A 14,531-nucleotide genomic window follows, 5' to 3' on the forward strand; every position below is an offset into this window, starting at 1 on the left:
AAATATGTTACTGCCAAGTACAGAAACATTCCTGGAAAAGCACTCACTGTCTATAAAATGTCACCTGACTTAATTTGTCTGGTGAGACATTTCCCTAAAGATTAATGAATACACCCACTCTCAAAAAGGAGTTTTGCAGTGGATTCAAAGCCCCAGAGAGATGGAGAGAAGGAAGAAGTCTCAGCTGGCTCCTGAGAAGTGGCAAGAAGTAGGAGTATCACCAACAGTCTTTGTCCATGAGCCCTCCAATGTTGCCGTTGCACCATCTCTCCAACATGGTTCCGAGACCACAGTTGCAAGCTATGGCTAAACCAAGTTATTACAGCACATTGGGCACTTTCTCTTTTAGAGCACAGCAGGTGCTTTCTTTCACTGTCACACTCTGAAACCCTCAGATTAGGCTTCTAGCATGCCTTGTACAAGACTGGCTTGTACTTTATCCTACAGAGTAGGAGAAGGAGTTGAGTTAGATTTTAGAGTAGGTCATGTGTTTTTTCCCTTAAATAATCCTCTTCCCCCTGGGTGGTGAGGAGAAGCTACCCTGGAATCCTTTTGCTAGCCTATTTATTATTCATTCCCAATCAATATGCATCCTACAAAGCTTCCATCATTTTCCTATACAAATATTTGACTAATTATATTATCTCACTTGTTTATAGTCAGAGCCCTATCTGTCTTTTTCTCATAGAGGTAGAATAACAGCAAGAAAAATTAATTCCTCCCCATCTGGAAGCTGATCAGTGGAGACTGAGTCATCAGAGGTGATGTTTCTTTGGTTTGCTGGAGAGATATATTTTTATTTCCTGGAATCCAGCAGTCTTTGTAGTAGGTATGTATTATATTTCTAGGCATCTCTCTCCTTCCCTGTTGAGGGAACTGCTCATAATGTTTCTCTTTGCCACAATTTTTTTTGGACTTGTGTGACAAGGAAGAAGGAAAAAACCTGCAATATAAGAGCTTTTCCAGAGAAAAGCAGTAACACGCACATCTGGCTTATTCTGGTACTGTTTAGAAGGAGGAAATCAGGGGGCGTGGGGTTAGGTTTTGTTTGTGTTGCCTTTCTCTTTGGCCTCTCCTACCACATGCAGGCTCAACTCCTGCCACTTGAATCAACCAGACGCCTTGGATTGTCCTTACGTTGCTGATGCAGTGGGTGTTCAGCCCCTGCATTACTGGCTGCTGCAACAGGAAAAAGCCTGGAGCCTTTTTTGTCCTGGAACTGCTATGGAAGGAGGTCTTAGGGCATTGGTCTCCCCTTGTTCCAACATGGCACCAAGGTGCAAAATTATCAAGGTATTGGTATTTCCCTAATTTCTGCTGGTTGGCAGGAAATACAATGAGGCTGAGGCTTCTGCCTGAGGCAGTGTGCACCCAGTGGAGTCAGTGCCAGAATCAATCATTCGAAGTGCACTTAAAATGGTCAAAGGACCACTGGGGAGGGCGTCCAGGTGTCCACGAACTGGAGAAACTTCTTCCTTTACCACTACATCCCTTGCCCGACCTGAGGCACTAATATGCACATGCTCTTCAGAGGGACGCCCTGGCTGCTGCAGAGATTTGTAGATGTCTTGGTGGCTCCCAGGGCCACAGAATGTGATCTGTGGCTCTTCTATTGAAAAAGAAATTTCATAAACCCTCTTAAGTTGACTGGGCCATGCTGGTGACCCATGATGTAGGCTGAGGCAGGTGGCACTGCCAGCACTTCCAGTACTGAAGCTTAATTTTCCCTTGGAAGCAGTATTTTCTCTTTTATCCCTCTGTAGCGATGGGTATTTTGTTAGTGTTTGTTGTGTAATACCACTGGCTTGTTAGTAAAGGTCAGGCTTTATGAAAAGCCACTGTACATGCGTTAGGTTTAATGGCATGATGTTAAAATAAGGAGAGTCTGGTCCAGAGGCTTCCACACTAAGATCTACACTGACTTAAGTGTAAAGTCTCATTTTTTCCAGTAACGCTACCATGCAGTCCACAAGATACTGCTCCTTTTGCTTAAAGCACTGCAGACACTTCAGCCCTTCCTTTAAGCAACAGGCACATTATCGCTGCTGTTATTGACTCCTAATACATGAACAGAGCACTTTCCCAGCTCAATCCCACCTGGTTAAGGACTGTGTGTACTGATCTTCTCCATTTTTTGGGAAGTGTCAGACACCTCACATCTTACAGTGCTGGTGGTGGTTTGCTTGAAGAGCCCTGTGATATGCTGTCTGCAGTGCAGTTAAGCAGGAGTTCTTCCAAGTTGAAGGTCCTGAGCAGCAAAAAAGCCTTCTTATTTAATAAATCCTGGAGATGGATCTGGCCAGAAAATTTTTCTGTCTCCTCTAGTTTTAAATTGAATTTTGATAACTTAAAGGGCTTTGTATAGATGTAAATTTCCTTTTGTGATTCATGACATCACAGTCATGAGACTGTGCAATCTCAGCTGGGTTTTGCACACAGGAACTGTATCTGGTGGTACAGATGTTTTCAGCATACTGTTATATCAGAGATATCTTGTACGAACATTTGTTATAATTTGTCTGTCTGAGTGTTGGGGTTTTTTTTTTGCTTCCCAGCAAGATAAAAGAAGAGCTGATTTGATGCATGAAAGGAATGTTGGTCCTAAACCAATTGTTTGTTATTTTCTCCAGACCAGTATGAGGGAGAAAATGAATTGGGTTAACAGCAGCTGACTGATCTGCAGTCTGTTTTTCTTCAGCATTCTCAGTCTCTGAACTTTGATCCAGTTCTTCACAGTGAAAAAATAAGGATAACACCTGTGTCATAGAATCAAGCTTTTTGGCTCTTCTGGTGAAGGGGCAAAGAAGAACAGGACATTTTTGTTTATAGTTAACATTTTGTTGCTTTAATGCTTATCAGTACTATTGAGTGAAGTATGAAGTATCGTGGAAGAGTATAAGGGATTTGCTGCAGTAATAGACATACTTAAGTATGTGCCTACTTGAGTAGAAAATTAGGAGGGAAAATCAGCACTGTGTGCAGATTTCCTGGATATTTTTTAAAACTGCTGTTTGAAATTTATTTTCTGTTTGTAATTTCTTTTTAGCATAACTGTTTTCAGAACGTGTGCAAGTGAATTTTGTGCTAAGCCATTATGAAGAAGGTAATTTAGGAAAACAATACAAAGCTGAAACTCATGGCAGAAGTACATACTAGATGTCCTTCTTACAACCAGCTACTTTATAAGTGGAATTATTGGACTCTATTGAATGCATTTTCCCACATTAATAGTATTTGATGATCAGGAGAGATACTTTGCTTTTGTTAGATAGTGTAACTTCATTGCTTAGCAAATATTAAGTGCCTGATTCTGCTCTCCTGAAGTTGCTGGGACCTTGGCTACATGTAAGATTAAGTGCAGCTATGAAGCTGTTGTTTGTATATTTAAATACGCTTCTGATGAGACTCTTACAAGTTAATTCTCCCCTTGTTATTTGGCGTGAGGGAACTGGTTATGCTCAGTATCATAATTCAAATATCCAATAAAGGAGTCAAAATAACATGCCACCATCTCTAGAGCCCTGCCCTGACAGGAGCTCACATTTACTGTTTTCTTTTGCAGGTTGCTATGTCATGACAAACTTAAACGGGTATGTAGCATATACTAGTCTGCAAATAACATTACCAGGGCCAGAAATAACTTTATTCTTTGACAGGAGAATAACTAGTTGTATTTATTTGTAATAGTTGTATTAGAATTGTAGTTCTCACATGCACATAGTGGCTTTTGTACTGTAGGAGGCCTTTTCCTGATGACATAATTTGAACTTTGAGAAAGGACAAGAAACAACCTTTGAAGATTATTTTGTGCAGGAACATTGTCAAAATATTTTAATATTAAATCTTTTTCTCTCTCTTTTGTGATTATATTGGTTTTGAAATAAGAGTGAGAAGAAATAAGGTGATCATAATTTTTTGACAAAGAGGTTTTCTGAGGAAAACTGCCTACAACTGAAATATAAGCAAATCTTCAACACCCAAATAATCTCCAGTCTGTCTGGGATGTAAAAACTTGTAGGTATGAACAGATATTGCTATTTAGGATAATTGTGTTGATAACAGCAGTCTCATTGATTTAGGATTTTAATAGAATTTTCAAGTGCCTTTAACAATCTCTAATAATAAAAGTGTGCAGCAGCTGGAAGCATGCTATAGGTTCTTATTAAATTCCGTGGTCCCAAGCCACTAAGTGTAGTTGGAGAGTAGAAAGGGGAACATTTTTTCCCCATACTACAGCATCTTACCTTTTTGCTATCCCTAATCCTATTCACTTTTACTTGTTTCTTTTAGTTATATTAAATCTACCTGGGTTTCATATAAACAGTATTAACATATAAGAGTTACCCAGTCTAGGAAACCAAACATATTAGAAAGCCTGCTTTATGCATTACCACTTTCAGAGCCTTCCAAAAAGTTAGTGAGTGGTGGTAAAAAAGATAGAAAGGATTTTTGTTGCTCTGTAATTTTCATTAAGTTTAAGCAGGAAAGATTTCAGCTGAATTTCTAATATGCAAGATGAGGAAGAAACTGTTAAGGTCCTCTGGGTGTACTGCAGAGTGAATTGAAAGGCAAGAGAGTGGTAGAAGCAACTTCTGTTTTTCCTTGCAGATGAAAGGTCATGTTTACCAACTTGGAAATGTTTTGGAAAACTAAATGATTGTCTGTTCATCAATTCTAGGGTCATTTTGTAAGCTTTTTAATAGGCTATGTAATCTACTGCCTGCAAGCAATTTTTGCTTAACAACAGGATGGGAAATTCTTTTAAAATATACATTTTTAATGGTGCCAGAAATGCACTTTCTTTTGTAGTATTTTGAGTGATGGCAAAATGTTTTGAAGGTAATCATTGCAACCCTCCTAGAAATACTGTGTCTGGGAACACGTTTCAACAAAGTTGCTCCTCTGCCCAAAATCTGGAATTCCAAGCAGATTTTGCAGGAAGTTATGGTTGGATCATCTCAGTTGAACACTAGGCAGATGTGGCCATGTGGCTGCTGTGCCCCTTTCCAGAAGCAGAGACCTTCCAGAGCCCTGGTTCAGACAGGTCAAACCCACAGAACATGGGAGAGAGTGCTCAACTGGCAAGTCTGGAAAAGGCTTCAATTCCTGGTCTAGCAGACACTAGAGGCTGTTGACTATCAGGCTTTGGTTTGAGCTTGCCTAGTAGCAGAGCAGATGCTATGAAGAGACTTGAGTGTCATAGCTGGCGAAGGGTTTTGAGTAGTTAAGCTTATTCCTAATTTTCTACTTGTATGATGGTCTTCTTCTATATCCTAAACCAGGCCTTATCCTTTCTGATTGAGCAATTTAACAGATTCAACAGATTTTAACAGATAGCTGTGTGGTTGGTAGCTCCAGTAGCTATATTTGAAAGAAATTTGAGATCCTGTAGCCCAGGTTCTTTTGATGCAGACCATGTTTGTATTTTTTGCTTAGGTATCCTGTTATAGGGGTTCTGGTTTTAATTTGCACTGTTCTGAGGACACCAGGATGAAAAGATCTAAGTACAAACACATCTGAAAATGGGATTCCTTGGGGGCCCTTGAGTGAACTTGTTAGAAAACAAGATTAAAAATATCTTTTCTTGACTGATGATTTACAAGAAGACATAGAGCCTACAGTGCAAAGTCTCCGTACTTTTCTGGTACCCAACCATAGTCAATTAATTTCCTTGTGATTTTAATTTCTTCAGCAGTAGCCAGTATTCAGCTCTGTGTTTTTCTAGGCAGAGAATAAAATCAGGTGCTTGACTTCAGTATTGAAACCCAATTCACGTATTCACATTCATCATGTGAAAGTTAATTTGAGCTTGGCCATGAACATTTTACATCTATACTGGCTTTTACAAAGATAGACAACACAATTACCCAGAGTCAATTTTTCTTATTAAGACAGAAGAGAGGGCAAGTTCATTTCTCACCAGTGTAATTCTCAGGTTTTCTTTCAACAAATAAGGAGCCAGGGGGAAAGCACAGAATTTTTTTACCCCAGGAAAAGAGGTTTATATCACTTTACAGGATATTGAACTTTGATTCATGATAGTAAGAGGAAGAAAATCATGTAGATATTTACTTCTTTGGACATCATACAGGGCTGTGTTGGTTATTTTTTGGTTTTTAACTTTCAATTTATTTAATTGACTAACGAAATGCAATCTTTCAGTAACGCGCCGAGTGCCAATTTATCTCTAATGAGGTGAATGAAACACTGTAAGATGGTCTCTCAGTTATCTCTAAGTCCAGCATATTTCCATTGGAAACTAGCACTGCAAATACTAATTAAGGTCCTGTTGGGCTGATCCCTGCTCAGTTAGCCCTTCTTAGCAAGCTACAGCCAAAACATTGCCCACTCTAACTCATGCTCAGAGGTGGGATGTGAGCAGGCTTTGTCAGGAGGAACAGAAGCATCTTCAAGTCTGGTTCCCTTCTCTCTCTGTTTGCCCCTTGAGAAGACAGTATTGTTGAATGCACTGCCTGGCAGTATCCAAGTACTTCAGCTAGGAGTTAGAAAAAAAACAAGAAATTACAATCAATCATATCCAGCATCTTAATAAAAGCAAGAACAATTTCTGTAGGAAAGAGGGTACAGACACAGTAGAAGATACAGTTTTGCATTTAAAGATTTTGCTATTAGGACATGACTCTGAAAAACTGGTTTATACCTCTCTGCCTGAAAAGTGCAGATTAGCCAGAGGAAATAAAAAGGTGAAAACCAGACCTGTTCCACCAGTAATAAAAAAGTCCATCAGTCAATCTGGTGGATGAATCTCTTTTCTGCTGTAACTGTCTTCCATGTGGGAAGGTTTGGGGTTTTTTTCCTGAAACATCTGGGTCTCTCAAGGCAAGAGAAGATCTCATTGTTTACACAGAGCAGTTCATATTGCGAACGCTGACACTTTAAAATAGTAGCACTCTCTTTTGGTATGTTGTTCATGGAAAGGCTTGCTTTCTGGCATGAAATAAAACGGAAAACTGTAAGAAGCAGCTAATTATTGAAGGAATATTAATAGAGGAATGACAGTTTGGACCCCCCCCCCCCCCCCTTTCCCTCTCCTGCTAGGCTCAATTGCTAAACTGAAAAAATGGAGCTAAATATCTTTATTTGAAGTGTAGTATCATTGCTGGTGAGTCATCAACTCCTATGGAGTTAAAACAGTACAAATCCTGTTATTTCAGGTGGTTGTGTAAACTGCTTAGTTTCTGTGTAATTCTGCCACTCCTGGTAAACAGCAGAAGGCAGAATGGGAATAAGCACCCCTTCGCCTCAAACCTTCCCTAGTGAAATTCTGCTTTTATTTGAGAAGACCTAACATGAGTGGGTTTGTTTGTAAAAAGGTACAAAGTTAAATCACCTTTTTTCACCCTTATTCTCACCAGACAGATCTGTGAGGCCCTGAAGCAAGTCACTGGCAGGCAGGATGAACTGCTTAGGAGCTAATAAAAATATTTAAAGACTATGTAAATATACAGAGCAGTAACTAGATACTGACTTTCTGTTCTTGCCACAAAACACTGAAAATGAGGCATCTGCCTGTAGCAGAAAAAAAAAAAAAAAAGAAGGAAAAAAAAAAAGAAAGAGAGAGAGGTAGAGAGATCCTGCTATCCCCTTCCCTGAAAAACCTTCCCAGAGAACTTAAAATGCTCTCACTGAGTCACTGTCACAGTTCTGAGTGCCACCAAATTCCCTGTGCCATGTTCCTGTGGGCAGCTGTGTTGGATTTAAGCTGAAAGGCCAGGCTCTGTAGGGTCAGTCAGGGTCAATCCCTTCTGCAGAGAGCTGCACATAGGTGTACCCTTCACAGTTAATGGGGCATGAATAATTTGCATTTTTAAAGGTATTTTCATTAATATGACACGTGTCATTGCAGATGTATTCATGTGCTAGCACTGACAATGAGCTCTGATAATTTGCTGAAAAGAAAATAAAGGTTGCAAAAAATTTATAAATTTTTAGGAGCAGTCGTATGTCTCGTGTTCCCCCTCTCCAGTTCTAAAGATAGACTTCTCAGATCTTGGGTTCAATAACTTTTCATCCATAAAATAGATTTCAAGGGCAGAAAGGATGGGGAAGCTGACAGGGTTATGCTAATGCTGAGAAGGGAAAAAAATATCAATCTTGCCACTGGTCATTCAAAGTCCCTTCTGTGTGCAGAAACAGGCTCAGCTGTGTATCTTTGAGGGGAAGAATAGGATGTGATATCTGATAGCTTTAAAAAGAAGGTGGAGTAGTATGAACACATTGTCTATTGGTTAATAGTTGTTCTCTTCTTTACAAATAATGAGCTGCAAAGCAAGAAGAGACAGGTACAAGAGAAATAATTGGGAGCTCTTGGTTTTTCCCAGATGAGTCAGTCTTCCTAGGGATATTAACTTTGTCATTTATGCAGATGAACAAAAAAAAAATAATGGAGATTTAAAGAAATACTCTCATATTCATATGTGGATTTACCATACTTTGAAACCTGCTTCACACTGCTCTTGTTCATGTTTCCAACTGCAGCTTTTACATTGCAAAAAGAAACGCTAATGTTGCCTAATTATTAAGGCAGTCCTGGAATTGGGCCATAAAACATGGATCTGGACAAGCACTTCTTTGCATGTTTTAGGCTATGGCCAGAGACCCTGTCACCAGGAATGCTTGAGCATCCATAGGGAAAACCCCTCCAGTGTTCTTGCCAGTGCTGCAGGCACAAACATGATGTGAAATTCTGGGCTGTTTCGCTGGTAGTTTCAACAGGGTATTTTCCCATGGCAGCAGTTCTGGGACATGGATTTGCTTCAGGGCACAGGTAACTGCATTTTTTGTTCCTGTTACTTGCTGTGTGCTGTGGACTGTGTTCCCCCTCATGTCCTTATCTCTACAAGTCAGAAGATACTGTTAAGTGAAGGCAAAATTTGGTATAATAATCCTAAGCATGTGGCCTGTGGTAGTCCCCTTATGCTGTCAGTCAGAGAAAGTACTAAGGGAATTATTTTATACAGACCATGTGAATTTTGTTGTTGTAGCTCTGAAATTAAGAAGGGAAATGTATCATAGTCCACAGGAAAATTCATATTCTACTCTGTGTAATGTCAGCTGCACGTGTGTACGTTGGAGCCTCTTTGACAATTAGCAGCCTTGATCAGCTATGAGGATAATTCCCTATTGCTATACTTTGCTTGTTTCTCAGGAAGAGCAAAAGATAAGTGGTGATTTTGTGCAAGAACTCTGTAAGATTTCTTTGCCATTATTCTCTTCTTGCCCTGCTTGGTGCCTCCACATCCTGGCAGATTTTACCCTAGAGGGTGGTAGAGATGGAGGTGGTGGAGATGTTGGTGTCCCCGGGGGCACCTAAATGGCTCTAGCATGTATTGCAGAGAGGCCTGAAGAAGCAATAACTTGCACTGACTTCAGATTTCTCAGTCTCTGGCATCGAGTGGACCAAAGTGACCTTTGTTTCTTCACAGTAAAACATTGTGTCATGCCAAATACTGTGAGTAATTTGCATTTGGCCTCACATCGTTTGCCTGTGAGTTGTACATGAATGGTACCAGCAGCAATAAAATCTTGGGTAATACCTGGTATGTAACTCCCTTGTCCTGTGCTGGGCATAATTCTATTCCTAAATGAGATGAGACGTTTATTGAGGATGGGTTTGTCCTATCCAATCCTTGGTGCCTTGCTGAGTAACAGCCAGCAAGGGCAGAGGAGGAGTGTACCTGTGGGTGGGAGAGCTGACGCCATCCTGTGTCTCAGTGATTTTGTTGCCCTGCTTTTCTCTCATCTGCTAAAATGTGCAAAGCAGACTTGAGTGGGTGACAGATCCAGTGAAGAGTCTATGCCCCAAGTGAGTGTTTGGATGTTTCTTCCGTGTGTCAAGTTTTGCTGGTTGATGTTTGGATTTTTCTGTTCACAACCCAGAAGCTGACTCAGTGGCCGTGCAAACCCTGGCCTGAGTTAGTGGTGGGCAGCTGACTGCCCCTACTCTGTTTGTTGCCCCTTCCCATTTGCTCTTCCCAAGTCCCATGTATGTTTACTCAGTATGTGAATTTAATTTTTTATTGTTATGTCTGATTTAAGTCAGCTCTAGGGCATGCTGTATTGCAGCAAAATGCTGACTTCTCTGCTCAGCTGTGGCTTGGGGTGGCAGGGCAGGAGCTCCTGCAGCCCACAGTAACCTTGACTTCAGCCAGCTGTCATGCACAGGCAAGTTTTGTCTTGCTCCATGATGCTTACCTGGCCTTTCCTCATGGACCAGCCCTGCCTCTCAGGACATGACTACACCATGAAACACCAGATATTGGGCAGGATAGTTCTCAGGACCCTGTGGTGGCTGAGGAACTTCTCAATGTAGCTCTCTGGGGCTGGAAATAGAAATCCAGTTGTGCAGAGTGAGCTGGATTTGCTTGGCTTGCTGCAAAGGGTCTTCATAGACCCAGATAAATACGAGTTATTATAAGAAGGCCAAGAATATAATGAAGGATAAGACTTACGTGGTTTAGTAAGTGGAAAAGTACTTTCTTTTTTTAATAATACTCAGTATGACTGGTGTATTCTTCAGAAAGCAGTGATTCTGCCCTTACTGGGAAACTCCCTTACTGATGTCCAGCCAGCACCAGGAGCTGAGCTGGGATCAGTGCCAGCAGTGCTACCAGAGGCAAGGACACTGTCAGCTCTCCCCTCTGCAATTCCCTTGGTGTCTGTGTTGGGAGGCTGGGGTGCTATTTCTTACCTCCTTGCCATCACAGATTACTCCAGTAGTTCTTTTCCCTTTAGCTGCCATTAACAGAACGATCAGCCCCTAAAAGTAAAACACACTCTTAAAAATGTGGCTGTCTTGATTTTTGTATATTTTTTCTGGTGTTGTTTGTGGTGGGGTTTATTTGTTTTTCATCTGACTCAGATAATCTAGTATTTTTTAATTTTTATGTGTGTGTTCACAATGGAGTTTTTACTCACGGCTGCTGGAAATTGGCACTTCACTAAGGCACAGTACTTTAATATCAAATATTGGCAGGGATTTTTTATTAGTGGTCACAGAGAAGATTAAACACTTCCTGAACATGGATAAATACATGTAGACATTTTAATAAAGTGGTAGGACACAGGGCTTCACTTATTAACAAACAATGACTGCTGTTGGTTATTAAGTTTACTCTGGGTAAATCAGCTCTGAGTGCATCATAGGCCTGATTTTTAGCTTGCAAATGGTTTTGGATGATGTGGATAAGAAGGCAAAAGGATTTTGCTTTGGGGAGTTTCTGGGAGATGATGTCAGACAATGGGAAAGGAAGCAGTGTTGGCTCTGGGATGGGCACAAAGGTGTGGGAGCAATGTCCCCTGGTCCATGCCAACCCACCCAAGCTGCAGCTCACAGGTGCACTCCTCACTGCACAGTAAGCTCATGCCTTCTTCACTCGTGGACTTTGCTTTCCTAAAACAAGACCTTTCTCCTGTTTGTCTTTTTCTCTTAACTATTTTGAGAGAGGTTGGGGGAGAGCAGCCTTCTGGTTCACTGTGTTCTGGCTGCTTGTTTGGAAGAAGGCAGATTGCAGGGAGTAGATGTTTAAAGAAAAACTTGAATCTCAATGGGAAAGCACCAAGTAAAAAGATAAAACCCCAAGGAGCCCAGGTTGAGGAAATATTCAGAGAAAATCTTGATTAGCAACAGACAGTGACTGTTCACAAGGAATACAGCCCTCCTATTGATGATAGGAATATTTGTCTTTCCAGGCTTCTGGCTCTTCAATACTATGACCTCATTTAGACAGGGAATGGTGGTGATGGTGCACACCAAAATAAATGAACAAAGACATGCAAGATCATAATTTCTTCCTCTTGCTTTTGAGATGCTGGTTTTCATTTGACCTTCAGAATAGTGTGTTAAGATGGAGTTTATCCTTTCTGGTGCAGTTGTTTCTCTCCATGATTCTGCTCAAGTAACTACATGATTAACTATAGGATAGGTTACATTATAGGCAGCACTATCAGAACTTTTTAACTCACTTGAGCATCTCTTTTGAAGAGAAAAACAAAGCTTAAAAAGCACTTTCAGACTTTGTGGTTCTTCTAAACAGCACTGGGTCCTCTAAACCTGTGTGTGTGTTTTTTTGAGCATGCTGGGAGAGACATCAGGACAAGATGTGGGTGCTGGGACAGGTAACTGGCCATACATTTCTCCCTCCTCTGGCTTCTCTCACTGTGTATTGTGAATACATGACCTGATAATTGCATAAGCAGCCTTATGTGATATCCTCCCTTTCTCCCACCACTTAAACCAAGGCCCTAAAAGCTCTGCAGAAATAAGAAGTATTTCATTTCAATGGTGAAGACAGATGCTCTCACTTTCATCCAGGAGAGAATGTAGTCCCAAATGCCTTCTGTGGGGATAAGAGTGGTCACACAGGCTGTGTACTGCAGGAAGATATGACTGCCAAAGAAAGTTGTTTTGACTGCAGCAGAGAAAATAAAATGTGAAAACCATTAAGGAAATAAGAGGGAGAATTCGAGACTGTGGCCCTCTTAGAGGATAACTTCATACTGGAAGGACCCTTTAATCAAAACTCCAGATCAAGCAATTATCAAAGTTCGTAAAGTTATTCTCCTTTCCGCCGTAACTTCCCTGATACAATATATGTGCACATTCAGTTTTGAATTCAAGGGGGTTTATAGTGAGTGCTTCTTGGCAATAAGACAAACATTCTAGTCTAGTTTTTCTTCTTGCTCATAACTTTAAAAAGTGTGATGAATTTGGATTTAATTAACTAGATTGTCTTTAAATGGTTCTTTCTTGGTTCTGTCTGTGAAAGAGACATAGATCTGGAATAATTTTGCCTCAGTCAGTGTCATTATTTCTGTTTTGAAGTAGATGTAACTGAGAGCAAAATCTGATCTTCCCTGAGAAAGCCATCATTTACTAGTTTAAAAGGAAGAGTGAAAGCTCACTGTGTTATGGAGAATATTGTTAATGCTCTGCTGTGCAAATCTCAAATTTGCTTTACTAAGAGGAAAGACAGAGCTAATTCAGTTTAATAAAAATACTTTTTTATTTTGCAATTTTTTTTCAGTTCATCGAGTTTGACATGGATTTTCAGAAAGTACACCAAAAAAAGCTTGACTTCTGTCAGGTCTGGGGTGTGTGGTTCATTTTATACATATATATGAGCTTTCATCCTTCTCAGGGGAGAGAATGCCTTCAAATGCACATTTTTTCACATTCCCCTTCTAGTGCAGCTTGATCCCTCAGATAAATTACTACTCACTGTTTATGTTATCACTGTGGAAAAGTTTGTGAAATGACAGATTTGGCAGCACGGTTTCACAAACATCCTTGAATAGGAGAACACCGTCTGGGAAAAGTGAAATGTTTTATTACAGTTCAAGCTCTCAGCTTTAGTTGTCTGCAGTATCTGCTGAAAAACCTCCTCCCCCAGCCAAGAAAGATGGGAATTAGACTGATCTGCCAACACTTATGGTATCATCTGATGGTCTGTTTTGCGTTTTTTATTTCAGCCATAGCCTGGGCTAATTTTGGCACCATTAATACAAAATTTGGGTTTACCTACTTTAATTTCTAGTGGTTTTTTTTAAACTTGGGGAGACAAGACTTAACCATGTGTGGGAGCGGTGTCTCAGATCAATACGTTTGTGTTACAGGCATAAACCCTGTGGGTCTGTCCCACAGGGACACAGTGGAGTGGGCAGAAGCCATCACCTCAGATGTTTGAGCAAGAGGAGATGCCAGTGAGCAATGAGCAAAGGGTGCAGGAGCAGTTGGTAGGATGCAACATCCATTGCTCTCCTGAAATATTTTGTTGTTTGCTGCTCAGAAACAGACAGTAAGAAAGAAAAACCCCCAAGATTTGTCAGTAGCATTGCAGTGAATTTTAAAATGTTTTTGTCAGCAAGCCTGGAAAACAGCTTTTTTTCTCCCTCCAATCTGGAACTAGAATCCAAACCACTCTGTAAATAATACCTTTTAAAAAATCCATAGTAAACAGAAAGTTACAGTTCTGATTTTCTAATCTCCCTCTAATTTTCAGTTAGCAATAATGAACTAACTACTGTATGTGGAAATACAATCTTATTGCTCCCTATGACCTCTCTGACCTTGCCTGTGACAACATTTGCATTTGGCTTACTGAATAAGTTTTGCTTTTCTTATAAATATTTGTTCTGTTTGGAAGAAAAGTCCATCAGGTTAATTGTGGTTAATAGTTAGCCAAAAAGTAACAGGTAAGTAAACAGAGCTTTACAAACAAGATGTACAGGAAGTAGCACAGAATGTGTTCTGTGGCACCACAGACAGATAATTTATCAGATACAGCTCATAGAGCTTCAGTGACACAGATACAACTGTCTGGGTTTGGTTTTTTCCAATTACATTTCCCTCAAAAATTAACTTAGATTTAAAAGACCAACCTTCCTTTTTTCTCTGCGAAGGGTGTGAATGGCAGAAAGTTACATTAATTATGAAGAAAATGAATCAGAGGTTAGTTCCAAGTTGCATCAAGTTGGCTTTTGCTACCATGAAAAGCATTATATGGTACTGA

General features: G+C 40.3%; 1 protein-coding gene across 4 annotated transcripts in view; it reads left to right on the forward strand.

Moving 5' to 3' along the window:
* The window catches only part of EGFR (epidermal growth factor receptor), a gene marked incomplete at both ends in the record, with an annotated part of 150,427 nt that overhangs the window by 74,866 nt on the left and 61,030 nt on the right, over nucleotides 1-14,531 (forward strand). The window lies entirely within an intron of this gene.

This window comes from Zosterops lateralis (genome assembly GCF_965231275.1).
Source record: "Zosterops lateralis genome assembly, chromosome: 1".
Lineage (NCBI taxonomy): Eukaryota > Metazoa > Chordata > Aves > Passeriformes > Zosteropidae > Zosterops > Zosterops lateralis.